This window comes from Rhodnius prolixus, unplaced genomic scaffold (genome assembly GCF_049639745.1).
Source record: "Rhodnius prolixus isolate KJV_2025 unplaced genomic scaffold, Rpr scaffold_1, whole genome shotgun sequence".
Classification (NCBI taxonomy): Eukaryota; Metazoa; Arthropoda; class Insecta; order Hemiptera; family Reduviidae; genus Rhodnius; species Rhodnius prolixus.
Window position 1 is genome coordinate 14,830,150 of NW_027411581.1, and position 15,729 is coordinate 14,845,878.

The 15,729-nt window shown below is 34.1% G+C and overlaps 1 protein-coding gene across 5 annotated transcripts in view; it reads left to right on the plus strand.

Annotated features, from left to right (window-relative positions):
* The window catches only part of mAChR-A (muscarinic Acetylcholine Receptor, A-type), a 154,336-nt gene that overhangs the window by 8,512 nt on the left and 130,095 nt on the right, over positions 1-15,729 (plus strand). The window lies entirely within an intron of this gene.

Here is a 15,729-nt window from a genome sequence, read left to right on the forward strand (position 1 = left end):
ATATTGACGCAGTTTCAATATCTTCTTTTTAGGGCAGAATGAAAAAATAAAATTCACTTAAGGAAAGGGAATATTAAATTAATGTTACAAAAGGGGATTTAAGAACTCCTTTGATCTATAGCTCTGTTCATTCTTTTTAAAGAATCCTTTTTAGCAGCATTTTTAATAGAGATTCCGTGATTGGATTTTTTTTAAAACATTGGAAACTTAGCAAAGATCTGAAATATTAGAAGTACAGATCTAAAAGAGTTCCCATTTTGCATTAACCTGGTTGAACGAAAACTTTTTTTTTCTCAACAACAATTCATGTTGCAAAAATTAGTGTCTAGGCAGAAATTTTTCCTTTGAATAGCTCTACAGAACAACTGAAGGACGTGATGTGTACTCTCTTAAAACGTTCTAACAACCTTCAGCTTGTGAGAAAATGCCACAAGAAGTAGTTGTATATCCTAAATTTTGACTCAAGAAATGAAATGAAATAGTTTTGGCAACATTTTTCCAACTTAAGTTTGAGCTCTTCTACAGTTTTTTTTAAAAATTACAATTAACTGAATTAATTCAATTGTTCATGCATTTACAATTATTTTAATGACCATTTTATTTTATTTTTTAAACAAAAATCTTACGTTCTAAACTGCGAATAAGTAGAAAAGGAAGTCTTTGGATGAATGAACTTACTACGTCAACGCAACAGCGCAAATTTTAAATGTTTTCTCAAATAATTGTTCTGTTAGATCCTCTTTACCCATTATTTTTCAAAATAATAATTTCTAGTAAGTTATAAATGATTAAAACTGCAAAAATAAAACACTGACCTAAGATCAAGTTCAAGGGTTTAAGTTCTGTGAAATTGTGAGCAGAAAAACTGTTCAACGATTACTTCCTTTTCTACAAAAAGTAGCTATAAAACCCTTGGTTTCCTTTGTACTTAAGGCCACATCAAAAATCTCACAAATAGCCGTCTGCATTATGTTGCTATTTTGAGAACAGTCAGAAACGTTATCATGTGCACACGTTTTAAAATAGTTCATTGGTAAGAACAAGACCAGTTGTGGATTGAATATAATCTTTTTGATGAATTAGAATTCTAGTTAAATTAATAAATATTCTAATTGAATATTGCAGAAGTGTTTTCTAATCGTGAACGTTGCGACAAGAATTTTGTTAGCCAATTGAATGTTTACTAATTAACACTCAAAATTGATAAAATATTAAAAGAATTCAACGAAAGGAACTAAATCCACTGTATACCTTCCATTCATGGAGAATGACGCTTCCAAGTCAACAAATCAATCTCAATCGAAACGTACTCCATCGTTTCAGAAAATGTATTGTTGTGCATAATGTTGTGTAAAGCATAATTAAAATCCTATTTTCTTGTAAGTCCACACAAATCATGTACTTCTCGTTAAGTCTTGATCAAATCTGTAAGTTTCCAGCCAGTTTAACTTTACTCCATTTGAATAATGCAATTTTTTTTTGCATGCTCTTTGCAACCAATACGCGGGTTTGTTGCTGTTCACTTTGAGTCAATTTCAATGCGGCCATAGAGTGTGCTATCTAAGTAAAGAAGGGGCTATCAAAGGTAGCCTCCTCGCTCTCCTTATTTTGTACAGCTTTCCATAACTGTGAGGTCTCTGAAGAAAAAGCCAATTAAAAGAGTTTAGACAAGCCTCTAAAGAAAAAAAGAAAAAGAAAAATTTCTCTCTGTATCTTCATTCTCTCCTTGAGGAGGTTAACTAAAATAGGTTAAAATAGGTTAACTAAAATAGATTAAAATAGGTTAACTAAAATAGGTTAACTCAAAAAAAGTTTATGTTCTAAACGTGTAGGATAAGTTGATAGAAATGGACAATGTTCTGATACTCGTAAGATGAATTTTAAGAGAAGTTTAAGCAGTCTAAGCACTTTATTTTATTTTTTTAAAGAAGTATCAGCGTCTTAAATCTTATATATAAAAAAATGAGCGAATCATTTTATAAACCACAGCTAAGTGGCATATTAAAAACATCCTGAAAATTACTCTAAAAGAAGTGGATACAAGAGTTGCTTCTAGATAAGGGCGAAGGTGATAACAGAGTTTATTAAGTTCGAAAGAGCTCATAAAAGATTAGAAAACGATCCCTAGAGACCTAGCGGCTAACTTCTGTTAGTCTGCCGTGGTGTATCAGTCCAGTTAGTGTCTGCACGCCAGGGCCTAAATAGAGCCATCCCTTCATAAGAATTGCTTTTTCTCTTTAAGGACGTTCGAACACCCAATAAAAGTTAGTTCAGCAACTCTTCTAAATTACACCCTAAAGGGATACGTACTCGTATTCTGGTATTCCCTTTCTGCCACTCTCTCCACGTAATAACTGCTTTCTTTTTTCTTTTCTAGCTAAAGATGCCTAAGAAATAAATTAGCTTGAAACTTTATTTTGTACACTTCCAATTCATTTTTTAATACTTCCCGTTGGGCCGTTGGGATAAATTCCCTAGAATTAGAAATTTCGAGAAGATTTTTCGAGATGAACTTTGAATGGTAATTGTAAGTAAAGACGTCTTCATACTACGATATGATTTATCAGCTCTTCGAAGCCATATTCCTTAAATCAGAGATTCTCAACCTTGTGCCATGAGCTATTTGCATGCGCCCATACCAAAGCCTTAAAATAATGGGGGAAAAAATTAAAATTGAAGAAAACAAGTAGTTACTTTACTTTTCATATTATTAAATGATAACTTTTTTTAAGCTGTATTCGTGACTGAGTTTTAAAAAGATCGATTTGAAAGAAATCAATTAGCAATGTAGGACATTTGCACAATCTGTTCACATTAATCCGACTTTTACAACAAATTATATCATTTTATAGTAAAAATATGTTACAAAATGCAAGTCATACGAAGGACTAGATACTTTTTTCATTTATTTTTCTTTCAAATCCGATTACGAATCCCAACTACTTTTTCTTAATCTCAAATACGCCCGTAATACAAAAAGGTTGGAACCCCTGCTTTACATAAATATTTTCACCTCTTCGTTAAGAAGTTTGGCGTCACTGTGGGTATCCCAGTAACAGCAAGAAAACATTTATATTGACAATCCCAAATACTCGCAAAACACACTCATATCTGTGCACAGATAGTTGAGGTGTGCAACTTCTTGGGTTTAACCAAACTACGGACAAACAACCTCCAGTTCATCACCACGCGAACACATTCCACTCACATGGTCAAAAAATTGGCCAGGAAGCTAAGACAAGCCTATAGGAGTTTTGGGATAGCGTAGAGCTTTGTCCTTCCTCAGTATTCAGTATTATTAATAAATTAATCTTCCAAAATTATTGAAACGATTCTTGAAAAAAATTTAGTATTTTACACTTGAAGGAAAGGTACGCTTCTCTTGCTAGTACAATGGATTACTATTTGACATAAATAAAACTTCAGAAATAGCAACGGCATAAAATATAGGTACGTTTAATTTAATCACAGTTTTCTTGGAGTGTCTCCAACAAACCTTTCGCATGCTACCTAGTTAGTTGCTGACCTAGACCTTTAGAAAACATATTTTCAATAAGTAATAGGAGAAGGGTGTTTTTCGTGCAAGGTTTCTAAAAAAATATGGCGATCGACGTTAACAAAGCGGAACCCAAAATATAATGTCAGGAAGTTGCATGTCAGGTTTATTCCAAAGAATGTGATATTTTTTCAGTATATCAACTCTACTAAGTTTCAATATTTGATTCTTTATACGTTTGGCGTGATTGTAGCTCAAATAAGAAAGAAAAACAATTTATAACATCACAATTTTCACTTGCAGACTCTTAAAAATTGTTACTAGTTTTTTTGAATTTAAAATTAGTAATAAGATGGAATAATTTAACTTTTGAATATGGTCAAAGGGAATAATTTGAATTTTGAATCTATTATAATATCATTAAATGTTATTAACATATTTAGTGGCCTCGATTTATTTTTTTATCCCATTTCTAGCGTGTCCATCAGCTTGCAGAGAAAGTTTGAGGGATAGACTTCTAGTTTTGGCGTGTATGATACTCAGAACTCTCTATATGCAAACAAAGTCTTCAGCACAAAGTAATATTCAAATGACGAACGATGTCCTTCATTGATTTTTACAAATGAATGCGAAAATATTTTTTCGAATTTCAAATAAGATCTTTTTAAGACAACCCTATATATTTATTTATTTTTCTATATTTCGCAACTACATAATAAATACAATAAGCGGAAATGGTAAAGAGAAATTCATTTATAAATGCACACAAGCAATGAGTATAGCAGCATGCAAGCGTGAATGGTAACCATCCCAGCGTTGATGGCCGCTAGTTAGCCATCAGAGCTACATGACTGTGATCTTAAGGAGAATTTATTGTTCTATTTCTTTTTTATCTTTTACTCTCGAGGAGTTAAAGGCCTTTTTCTTTCTTTCTTTTAGGAAAAAAGTCGAGGAAAATAATAAACAAATTTAAAATGACTGTTTTTCTTGCACCATGGTTCTAAAGTAGCGAAAATAGCACTGAAGTAGCACAAAATTTAATTTTCATCTTGTACATCGGATTTGACCTAAACTCAAAGTGTTGTTAGATTTGGAACACTCGCATGAACGCCAAGCTTCTTTCTCTAACTGGTAAGAGAATGTAAAAACTTGATGGTAAGTAGTATTGGATGAATAGTTGTATAGATGGGAAGGTCTAACTATTATGTTTTATTTATATAGTCATACTTTGTTGCAGAGGTTTATTTTTACTGGTTTATTCTTTGTTATACAATTTTTACAGAAGAGTGATTCTGAGTACGATCGCATTTTATTTTTCGGCAAAAAAATAAATTCAGGTTTGTAAATTTGGGAAGTTATTTCTTTTTTCTTATTTTCTGGCTGTCACTATGAATTTTAAGTTTGATGGATGCTGTCATTTTGTTTATTTTGAAAGATTGTTGTAAAGCTAGATGGAGCAGGCAGTGGGTTTAATACGTCAGCCTCCTTTATATTGCTTCGGGTATGAAGTCAAGACAGCTGTTAGCTTCTCTTCCTCATTACCATAAATAAAAAAACAAAAATAAACCGGAAGGAATAAGGAGAAGAACAGCAAGAGAAGCGAACTAGCTCATATTTCATTCTGTTATTATTCCGGTCTACTCCACCTTGCCCTTGTCGCACATCAGCAAGCCTTCAATGTTCTGGTCCAGAGTGGTTCGCCATTTGATGATGGATTCTAGGCGATATAGTCGCTGTTTATACAGTAGGTTATGTTCCTGTTAGAGTAACGACGCTGGTTTCTTTTTGCTGATTTAAGGTTTCCAAGTAAGAAGTATTGAGACGATTGAATGATAGAATGATTTTAATTAAGATCTTAATTTAAGGGATTCTTAGAGAACCAAAGAAAAAAGTATCTGGTGGTGATAGTGCCCCGGGAGAAGAAGGTTTCGAAGTTGACGATACTAAGAGAAATTTGACAAAAGAAGTTAGAAAATTAATTTTGATAAAGAAGATACGCTGTTGCTGCTGGAAAACAAACCGAATAGGAAGTTGAATCGCAAAGAAGTCGAGAACAGAACAGTTGTGCGCCAAACGGCTTGCGGTCACTGGCAACCTACAAGAATCTATCGCAACACCAGCCTGTCTAGGAAGGTTATCCGATGACTCAGTACCCAAGCCCGATGTTTACAAGTAAGCCCCAAAGACGTTTGACAGAAAATGGTCACCCTTGCAGAACTTTTTGCAGCGAAAATGGTGTCCCATTGATGGCAGTGAGAAGTTGGTCAGATTTGTTGAGTAGATAGCATGAGTTAGAATTCAAAATTGCTTGTGAGATTAGAAATGGTAATGAAAATACAATACACTTTCCCTTTCTACTTCTCTCATAACAGGAAATATAGCAATTTCGAAGATTTTCGATTTTGGGCTTTTTCGGAAATACCCTTTTTGAAGTACAGTAAGTTAGCGTTGGAAAATCCTTGTACGGGAAGTTTTTACTGAACTTTTATTTTTTCCACTCTTTTTGATAGTTTTTTTTCTCGAAAACTGCATCAAGAAGTTTTTTCAAACTAATTAATTTTCATTGTAGTTGCGTGCAGTTTCATTGTCAGATTTTTAACTTTCATCTGATACATATTTCAAGGAAAACTGGCACTTATGAAGAGATGAGGTTGTACTCACCTGTAAACTGCCATGTTCTCAGGGTAATGAACGGTGCTATCACAATTAATTGGGGTCAAATTAAGGTGCGATCTTAAAGAAAATATGGAACCATATTCGAGAAATTTCCAAAAAACCGAGAAATTCTGATAGAAAAGTTGTTTCCATCAATTGGTTACATTGAATCGTGACGTGAAAGTCAAACTTTTCGCAATTATTTGTTCTTAAATTATTTATTATTATACCTACACACTTACACAGAGGCATCCATTTACTTATTATAGTAAGAGAAAGTAAGAGAAACAATAGGTTATATTTTAAATTCTGTTTTTCTTTTAGAAACTTCGAAAAAAGAAATGTTTGTAACAAATTAGTTGGAAGTTTGTAGTCTGTAGGATAGGGTTGCCAAACTGAGGAAACAGTTAAAAGGAAAGCTAGGCGGCCAGTCCCAGATTTTCTTTCTCCAATCTTCTCCATGGAAAAACGAAAAACTTCCCACGAGTTGCACAGTTAGAACTGAGATAACAAAAAAGAGAAAATAAAAAAAAATATAGAGGACTTTATAAAACTGAAAGTAAAGATTTAAAAAAAAGAAAGAAAGAAAAAGTTTTTATAAAGTTCCACTGGAAAAAAAAGTAGGAAAATTGCTTTCATGATTGAGGAGAAAGTCAGGTATTTGTAGCTTTCTCAATACTCTTAAAATCGGCGTCACAATAGCCGAGCGGTTAGAGGCGAGGCCCGCAAAACGAAAATTTATTTTGTAGTACTGGGTTCTAAACCTTGGGTTTTATTTAATAGTTATTATTGAGAAATTTAACAGTAAAGTTTGTTGATTAGGCGCCACGACCCCTAGTCGGCTGTTGGACGCAAAACCCGCCGGAAAAAATAGGCGTTGCTTCTTTTCTTTTAGAACCAATTTTCAAAGAAAAAATACCTGAGCAATTGCTATAAGCAAGAACTTGCAAGAAGGTTGTTTCCATTTCGACGTTTAGTAGCTTTTGGGTTAGATTTTTTTTTAATTTTGAAAACTGCAGTAAATTTCTGCTAAAGGTGCAGCTGATACAGGATACCTTTTACATGAGAAAAGAATTAGCCCAGGAAAAATTAAATAACGTGAATTACCCAACTTCACTGTGATAGAGTGGTAACTGTGATAATTTCACTACTAAGAGGATTAGGGAAAACATAATATTAAGAGAAAGGATTAGTTTAGTGGTTAGTGTATCCGATTCTGAAGATGATCGAATCCAGCTGCTAGCTCTTAGATTTTCTCTTCATAGGCTCACTGACGTAATTGACAGTGTTAACTATAATGAGAGAACTGCATCCGGAGATTGGCGGTGCACTGAAAAAAAAAAACTTTAGGCATCAATAATCTAATTGTTAACCCTCTTTAAATTGAATTATTAAAAAAAGGGGGAAATATTTAGGAATTTAGATATTTTCATCTTCCTAGACTTTTCTGCTGATTGCTAAATGATTTCTGCAAAATGAAATATTAGAAATACCACCGGATGAAACAATACGATCAGCCATAAATTACGATTATTAGCAACAGGTGAAACGTGTAAACAGGAAATTTATGTAGAGACCACAATCAATCCTTTCATAATCAATCTGATACAGCAGGCTGGAATTGCCTACTCATAGTGCGGAAATATCTGATTTTAAATTATCTGAAAACTAGAAAACGTATAATCTCCTTTACAGTATCATTCGACAAGTTAATTAGGTTGATCTGTTGAGATCGATACTTTGAAAAAGATCGATACTTTGGGATAAGAAAGAAAAACAATGTTATCGGGAATACCCAAAATAGAAGTGAAGATCAAATCGAAAATAGAGAAAAAAATAAAATAAACAGTTCTTCAAGCAGGAAGTAGACATCCTAATAAAGGCAGGCATATATCATTTATTGTGACAATATCATAAATATGAATGACACTAAATGTTACAAGATTCATGACTGACAAGACATTCTCTGCCACAACAATATGTTTAACAAACCTAAAATATGTGGTTTGTCGATGAGAAAGTGTAGGACATTATTATAAACGGTAAATCGAGGATATATGAGTGTTTGAGGTGCCAGCTAGTAGATCTAGCTATAAGTAGAGGATGTCAGCAAATAGATGGATGATTTTCTTAGAGGAATGACTTCATTCATTCTTCACTCACTGTCATCTTTACTGATTGATCGAAACTGTTTCAATTCGGCTGTAATTTTCTCTTTTGATTACTGATGTCAACATTAATAAATGTTTTATTGCACTTATTGAGAATTGTTTTTATTAATCAACTAGCTGACCCGGCAAACGTTGTTTTGCCATGTATGTTATTTCTAGGAAACATTTTTATAGTTAAATTTATTAGAGTAACGAATATATTTTAAACAACAGTCTTTGATAGCTATCTAAACATCAAAAATAAATATTTATATTTTTACTATCAATTATGGCAGTTGAAAAAAAAAAAAATTAATCTCTTAGCGCAATAGAGTGTACAATATTTTTGGTTAGTCCGTCTTTAGCCAACACAAACAAACTGGATGGTTTTCCCACGCGAGAACATCCCACATATAGTTGTCCGTGGGAGAAGCACGGTGGTTCCAAATCTAAGCCACATACAGACAATGTTTGTCCTTGTGACTTATTGATTGTCATAGCGAATGCCAATCTAATTGGGAATTGAGTGCGTTTGAATTCAATTGGCACGATTCGGTGAGCCCATACCGAAATGACTGATTGGTAAATTCGCAATAGCAATGCAAAGATCCTCGATAGCAATCAATGCTTCATTGTACATTGCTTCACTGAATGATATTGTTAGATCGTTGCACCTTGTACGATGTCGATACAATATATCATCAGTCATTGAATCTTTGTGATTATCCCACAACATTTGTGCTCGGGCCGGGAAACATGTAGTCAGTACTATAGCAAATAGTAGACGAATTTGTGTTCCTGTGCAGTTTAATGCTGCTTCAGCAAGCATGCTGTCCCAATGATTGTCGTCTTCTAGCAAGCCTAGAGCAAGGCATGCATCTTTATACGTAGGATACTGTTGTCCATCTACCTTCCGTATATCTTGAAATGACAATGGTCCGGTGACATTAACCAACAATAGTCGCAGATAAAAGCACTCAGTCTGCCTTGGATTGACGGTATATACACGACCCAAACTATTTGATTTGAATAAACCGGGGCACGCATCAACTGGTATCCCTTGCTTGCGGGGTATCCATTTTTTCGATTGAGCCCATGTAAAATACCGCGGAACTTCAGAATAGAGCAGTGTTTGTGCGAAGGCACCAAAAGCATCCGCACGATTGCACAATTCAAAAAATTCGGTGAGCGTAGTTTTCGGTGGATTTATAGCATGATCAAGCGCTGTATCGTTCGTGAGTAAGACAGGAGACCGGCTTCGTCCTCATCCCTACTACGTAATGTTTGCTGGATAAGTGGAGACACCTGGCGGGGTATTTTTATTGTAAGTCATCAAAAAATAAAAAAAAAATTTTACTAAAAAAAATTAAAGTTTTTAATTAACAAATAAAATATAAGGGTTGATCGTAGAGGGGTAAAAATTTAGGGTTGTATGTATTTTTGTATGATGTGTCATAAAAAAATAAAAACAAAAAATTTTGCCTAAAAAATAAAAAAAAAAATTTAAGGGTGGACTACCCTTAACATTTAGGGGGATGAAAAATAGATGTTGGCCGATTCTCCACCCTGGCCGACAATCACGCTAAGTATCACAAAAATCGATCGAGCCGTTTCGGAGGAGTTCAAGTTCGAACACCGTGACACGAGAATTTTATATATTAGATATATATTTTTTAATCTTTATAGAACTTTACTTCTGCATCAGTTGATAGTAGGATAACACACCATCTTCTCTTCAGTCTCTTTGGAGGATTTCCTGGTATTGCTAAAAAATGAAGGTGTTTGATTAAATGAGCTACTGCAGAGGAATGAAAGGGATTTGGAGATCATTGCAGCTTGTGAGATTAGGTACATAAAACGGAGCGTTAGAAATTTTCTGAAGTATTTTTAGGCTGCAGTGACTGGATGTGTAAAGAGTGGAAACGTTTAGTCGATCCCCATACTTCGATGCCGTTTGACCAAATAGATCGCAGTAACAGAAAGTCTTTTGTTAGTAGGTTGAGTTTCGATCGTTTGTAAAGTAGTTTGCTGGCTTTTCAGTCTAGTATGGGGGATTCCATGTCAACCGTTTGTCTAGGTACAGTCCAAGGTAGCGTCCACAGTTGGTATAGGAGTTTGGCTGCTAAAGATGGGAGGTAGGATTTTTCGTTTAAGAGTAAATACTATATATTTTGATTTAGTTTAGAACATTAGTTTTGATTCACCATTAGAAGAGGACCTAGGATGCTACCCTAGGGCACACCAGCTCTGGCTAAATGGATAGTAGAGTCTGCAGCTCTGCAGATGACTCTAGAATGTCGATCTTATAGATGCGATTCTAGGATATGTTAGTAGATATGAGAAGGAAGGATGTCTCTCATTTTACACAATATTTTATATCTATAATTTTATCCATCACTCATGTTTATTGTATTAGTAACCGGTTTCAGACATCCATCATTAAAATAACTTTAAGTTTGGTATAGAGATTTCGACATTACTTTTGCTTCTGGCTCGTACTGCACTTAGTGTCTGAAACTGATCAGGGATGCAATAAACCTGCCTTGTTACGATGGATAAAATCGAAGATATTATCCATTACTGCTGACCTAATCATATTTTTAACATGTATTTTATAATTGAAATTAATACCTGATAATGATATTTATGTGCAGTACTACCAACATTTGTTTAAATTGAATGTATATCAGTGTATACCGTGAGTTCGTTTGTATAGAACGGCTTTACCGTTTTATCCAAATTATTTTCAGTCTCTGGATGTTTTAATTTAAGTTAGATGTTAGGTTTTAAGTTTATTTTCATAGATTTTACTGCTTATTCTTGGAGAGTTATGACATCGTGCTTCCTTCATAACAGAAAGAAAGAAAAACATTGTTTAATATTAATGTCATCTATATTTTTAGAATCATGAAAATTGATTTTTTTCTTTATAAATAATAGTAAACAAATATGTTTTTTCTTTTATGGGAAACAGTATGTGTGGTAAAGGTGTTGGAAGATACGAGATGTTTTAGTCGTCACAGCCTCTAAGAGAAGAGAGATGCGATGGCCTGATTGCTATGAGATGTGTTTCAGTGTATTAGTTGCAACAGCTACAGAAGCTGTGTTAGTGGTTACCAATGAAATGCTTGTTGACAGTTATATTTTTGTAACAGCGCAGATGTGCTACCCTTCTCCTGGTTTGAATGCTCAGTTCTGGATAGAGGTGAAGTGGCGGTAACAAGGATGGGGCAAGCTATGTTGTGTTGCCATATCTTTTGACATTTCCCCTAAAGTCCTCTATATAGCTAATTGAATGAAGGGTGCGCCCCGCTGGGAACGCCAGATCCGGTGGTAAGCATTGCCTGCCATCCCTGGGCAGGCCAAACAAACTATCTCTGTACAACCAACCATTCCCGTGCTACCTTGCGGAGTGGTTCCACTTTTCACCACCCATTGTCTTTCACCAGTAGAGATGTGCACTGGCTGGTAGCTGCTGTACTCTGTGCCATCGCTGTTCTCCCTTATCGCTGACGCTATTGTCTGTGACCGCCGTCGATGCCACAGTACTACATACCGCACGACACTCCTACACTCCAGCTCTATATCGTCTCCCACTCATTCCCATGGAGTTTGCCTCCATACCCCATTCTCCACACATGTTGCAAATAACTTATTTACCCGTAAATAAAAATCATGGTAGTTTCGTTCTAAAATTCTACTTATTAATTTTTTATAATTTGCTAAATTAAATTCTGCATTTTCTCTTGTAATGCTATTTATTAAAAAACTTTTTTTTTTTTTTTTTGAGGTTTTATCTTTTCTTCCTTGGTAAGAATAAGAAGAGAAGTACGATCGTAGTAGAAGCATTAAGAAACTTCTGACAACGCAGTACGAATTTTTCAGGCTTGCGACTGACTCTCCTTGACGTACTTGAATCGACTCCCTCCATAAGTTAGCTTCCATAATCTTTATACACTTCTGAATAGGAGTTGCTCGTGAACTGTGATACTGTGAACTTCTTGTCCGCACATTTTTTGAGTTTGTATAGTTGTAGGCGATTTTCAGTGTTCAAAATTTGCAAATATTGAATTTAATGTGATTTGAACAATTGTGTGATTTTTCAAGAAAATCTATCGAGCCGTTTTTGTGAAAAGTATTAAAATAATTTATAGAAATTTCGTATTGGAGCTATATGTTCAGGTATGTCTGCTTAAGTTTGCATGACTTATTACTAGGAGAGGGATTTGACGTCATAATCCGATAAGTTATCTGTCAGCTGACAGCGATAAGCGGCACGCGTCACGCTCCGTTATACTACGTCACAAAGTCCTAAGTTTCAAAGGCCCATCTAAAAGTATCAGACCTTATAACCGTAGAAACAAACGTAAATAATTGCAACCTAATAATTTCATTTTCAACAGATTTATTCTGCTACTGATTTCATTGTCAATTGGTTTCGCTAAATACATTTAGAAGAAATTACTCATAATTATAGAAAAATACTTGTAATTGTAAATAATATTCTTACGAACTATTTATTTTTATGAATAAAAGAGAAAGGGAAATAATCAAATCGAGTCCACTACACAATAGTGCGAACAAACGGAGAAGAAGTAAGAATTCACCGGAAGAGATTAAAAATAAAAAGTTTCAAAGGGAAGATAGCGATATGGAATTGTCGTTAGAAAGTATTAGTGAATTGTTTGACCGCAGATTGAAAGTATTCAGCGAAGGCTTGCCGTCGAAGGAAGACTTTAAAGCACTAGTAAATAAAGTGGATTGTTTATTAGTAGAAAATAAAGCATTAAAAAAAGAAATAGAGGAGATAAAAATCAGAGAGAGGAGGTTGAATAATATTGTAGAGAATTTGGTTAATAAAAGTAAAGCACAAAATCTGATTTTTAGAGGTGTGAAGAGAAATGCCAGTGAGGATAATGTTAGAGTTGTGAAAGAGCTTTGTGAGGGCGTTTTGCAGGTTAAAAATTTTGGCATCATTAAAGCCTATAGTTTAAAAAAGCTATAATAGCCAAGATATTATTCTGGCGGAATTTAATACAGAAGAAGCTACCTGGGATATATTAAAAAGTGCTGAGAAGTTAAAGGGTACTGGCATAGTTATACATAAAGATCTTTCCAGGCGAAGAAGAGGTTGCCTAATGAAGATTAGAAGAAAGATAATAGAATTTGATAGAAATGCATTGATTCAGATGAGGAATGAGTTCTTTATCTTAAAAGGGAGGAGGTTTTATTTGAATTTTGAAGAATGTTTAAGTGTGAAGGTAAGGATGGGTTCGAAATATTGGCGAAGGAGTTGAATATAGTTTTTCCTGAGGAGGACTTACGAGCTTTTAAGAATATGTTGGAATTAAATACTCAAAGTGGAAACCAGGAAAATGGTGCATCTATATCAGTGGACGTGGAGATGGAGACGGCTGATAAGAAGGTGTCAACAAACAAGAGGAAGTAGTGATTAGAAATAGTGAAACAGAGTGTCAGAAAGTGAGAAGTGATAATGATGATAAGTGTTGTTCGATTTTAAGCTATAATGTTTGCGGTTTAAGAAATAAAAAAGAAAAAGTAGCTTTTTTTGAGTTTGTCAAAAGTTATGATATTTTTTTACTTTATGAAACCTTTTTGGTAGAAGAAGATTTTGTTTATTTGGGAAATTGTTTTCTGGTTTTCAGTTATGGTGGGGGGACGCTTTGAGAAATGTAAAGTTTATGGGATAGCCATGGCGGTAATTTATATGGGATTAGTAATCAGTTAATTTCGAAGGGTTTCAGTTTTCGAAAAATAGATAACCAATTTGTTATTCATTACAGTTGTCGGGATGTTAATTTTTATTTACTTCCGGTTTATATACGAATTAACGAATGGAAAGAGGATTTAGATAAAATCAGTAACATGTTTCGTCAGGCTGATAGCGCAAATTTAATTTTAATTTGGGACTGTAATGTAAGAATCTCTGAGAATCAGGTCATTCCTGAAGAACTGGATATAGTGGGGTTAAATTTAAGTTCCGAAAGAAAGTCTAAGGATGCCACTATTAACAATAAGGGAGAGCATTTTCTTGGATTCTGTTCTGACTTTGTGTTGATAGTATTATATGGTAGGACTCCTGGTGATCAGAAAGGAGAATTTACATATTTAGGGCCAAGAGGTAACTCTGTTATAGATTTATGTAGTGTCTCCATGAGTATATTAGCATTAATAAAGGACTTTCAAGTAAGAGCAGAAATCTTTTCTGATCATATGCCTCTAAACATGGAAAGAACCCATAAAGAAAATTTGTTTCCAATTTTACCAAAACTTAAATGGACTGGTTATGATGCCTTAAATTTTAAGGATAATATAAATAATTTAATGCAAAACATGCAGATAGATATCCCGGATGATCCACAAGAAGGTGTAAATTTGTTTGTAAATATTATTAAGAGGGCAGCGTATTTAGGGAATACTAATCAAATTGAAAATAAGTTTAAATGCCAGTTCAGAGAGAAATGGTTTGATTTTCAGTGTGTGGCTTTAAGAATGACAACTTTTAACCTGTTGAATTTATATAGAAAAACTAATTGTTATTTAATTAAAGAACTTTATTTACTGTCTAATCTAAATTTTAAGATACTGTGTCAGAATAAAAAAAAGAGAATTTCATCTAAGAATTATTGATAAATTTAGAACAGTTAAAGATTCGATAGACTTTTGGGAATTGATAAATTTTGTGAAAAATAGAAAAATTCGTTGGTTGTCCAGGAATAACTTGTGAGCGATGGGTTAATTATTTCAGTCAGTTGTTGAACCCTCCTGTGCAGGCCTCGCCGATTTCGTATGCCCCTCCCTTTATTTCGAATGAATATTTAGATATAGCTTTTCAATTTCAAGAACTAAAGCAAGTGTTAAACAGGGCTAAGAATGGTAAAGCTCCAGGATACGACCGTATTCCATATAAATTCTTTAAAGATTGCCCGGATGTTTTTTTGGAAAAACCTTTGCAATATTTTAATTTGATTTACGATAGTTCCAATATCCCAGACAGCTTTTCAAAATCAATAATTTTCCCGCTGTTTAAGAAAGGGAAAACCAACATTGTAAGTAATTACAGAGGAAAATATCTTTTATGGATTGTATTGCCAGGTTATTTTCTGGTTTGCTATTGTTGAGGTTGCAACTGTGGATGGAGGAAAATAATGTTTTAAATGAATGTCAGGTGGGGTTTCGAATCGGATATTCTACTGTAGATAATATATTTAATTTGCTTTGTTTAATTAAACTACAAACTCGTAAAAAAAAGACACAAAATGTACTGCTGTTTCATTGATTTTAAGGCTGCCTTCGATTCGCCTGATAGAAACTCATTATTTTATAAACTTTTCACATTAGGCGTGTCAAATAAATTTATAAATGCCCTTCAGGCTTTATACAAAAATACAGAATCATCTGTTTGGA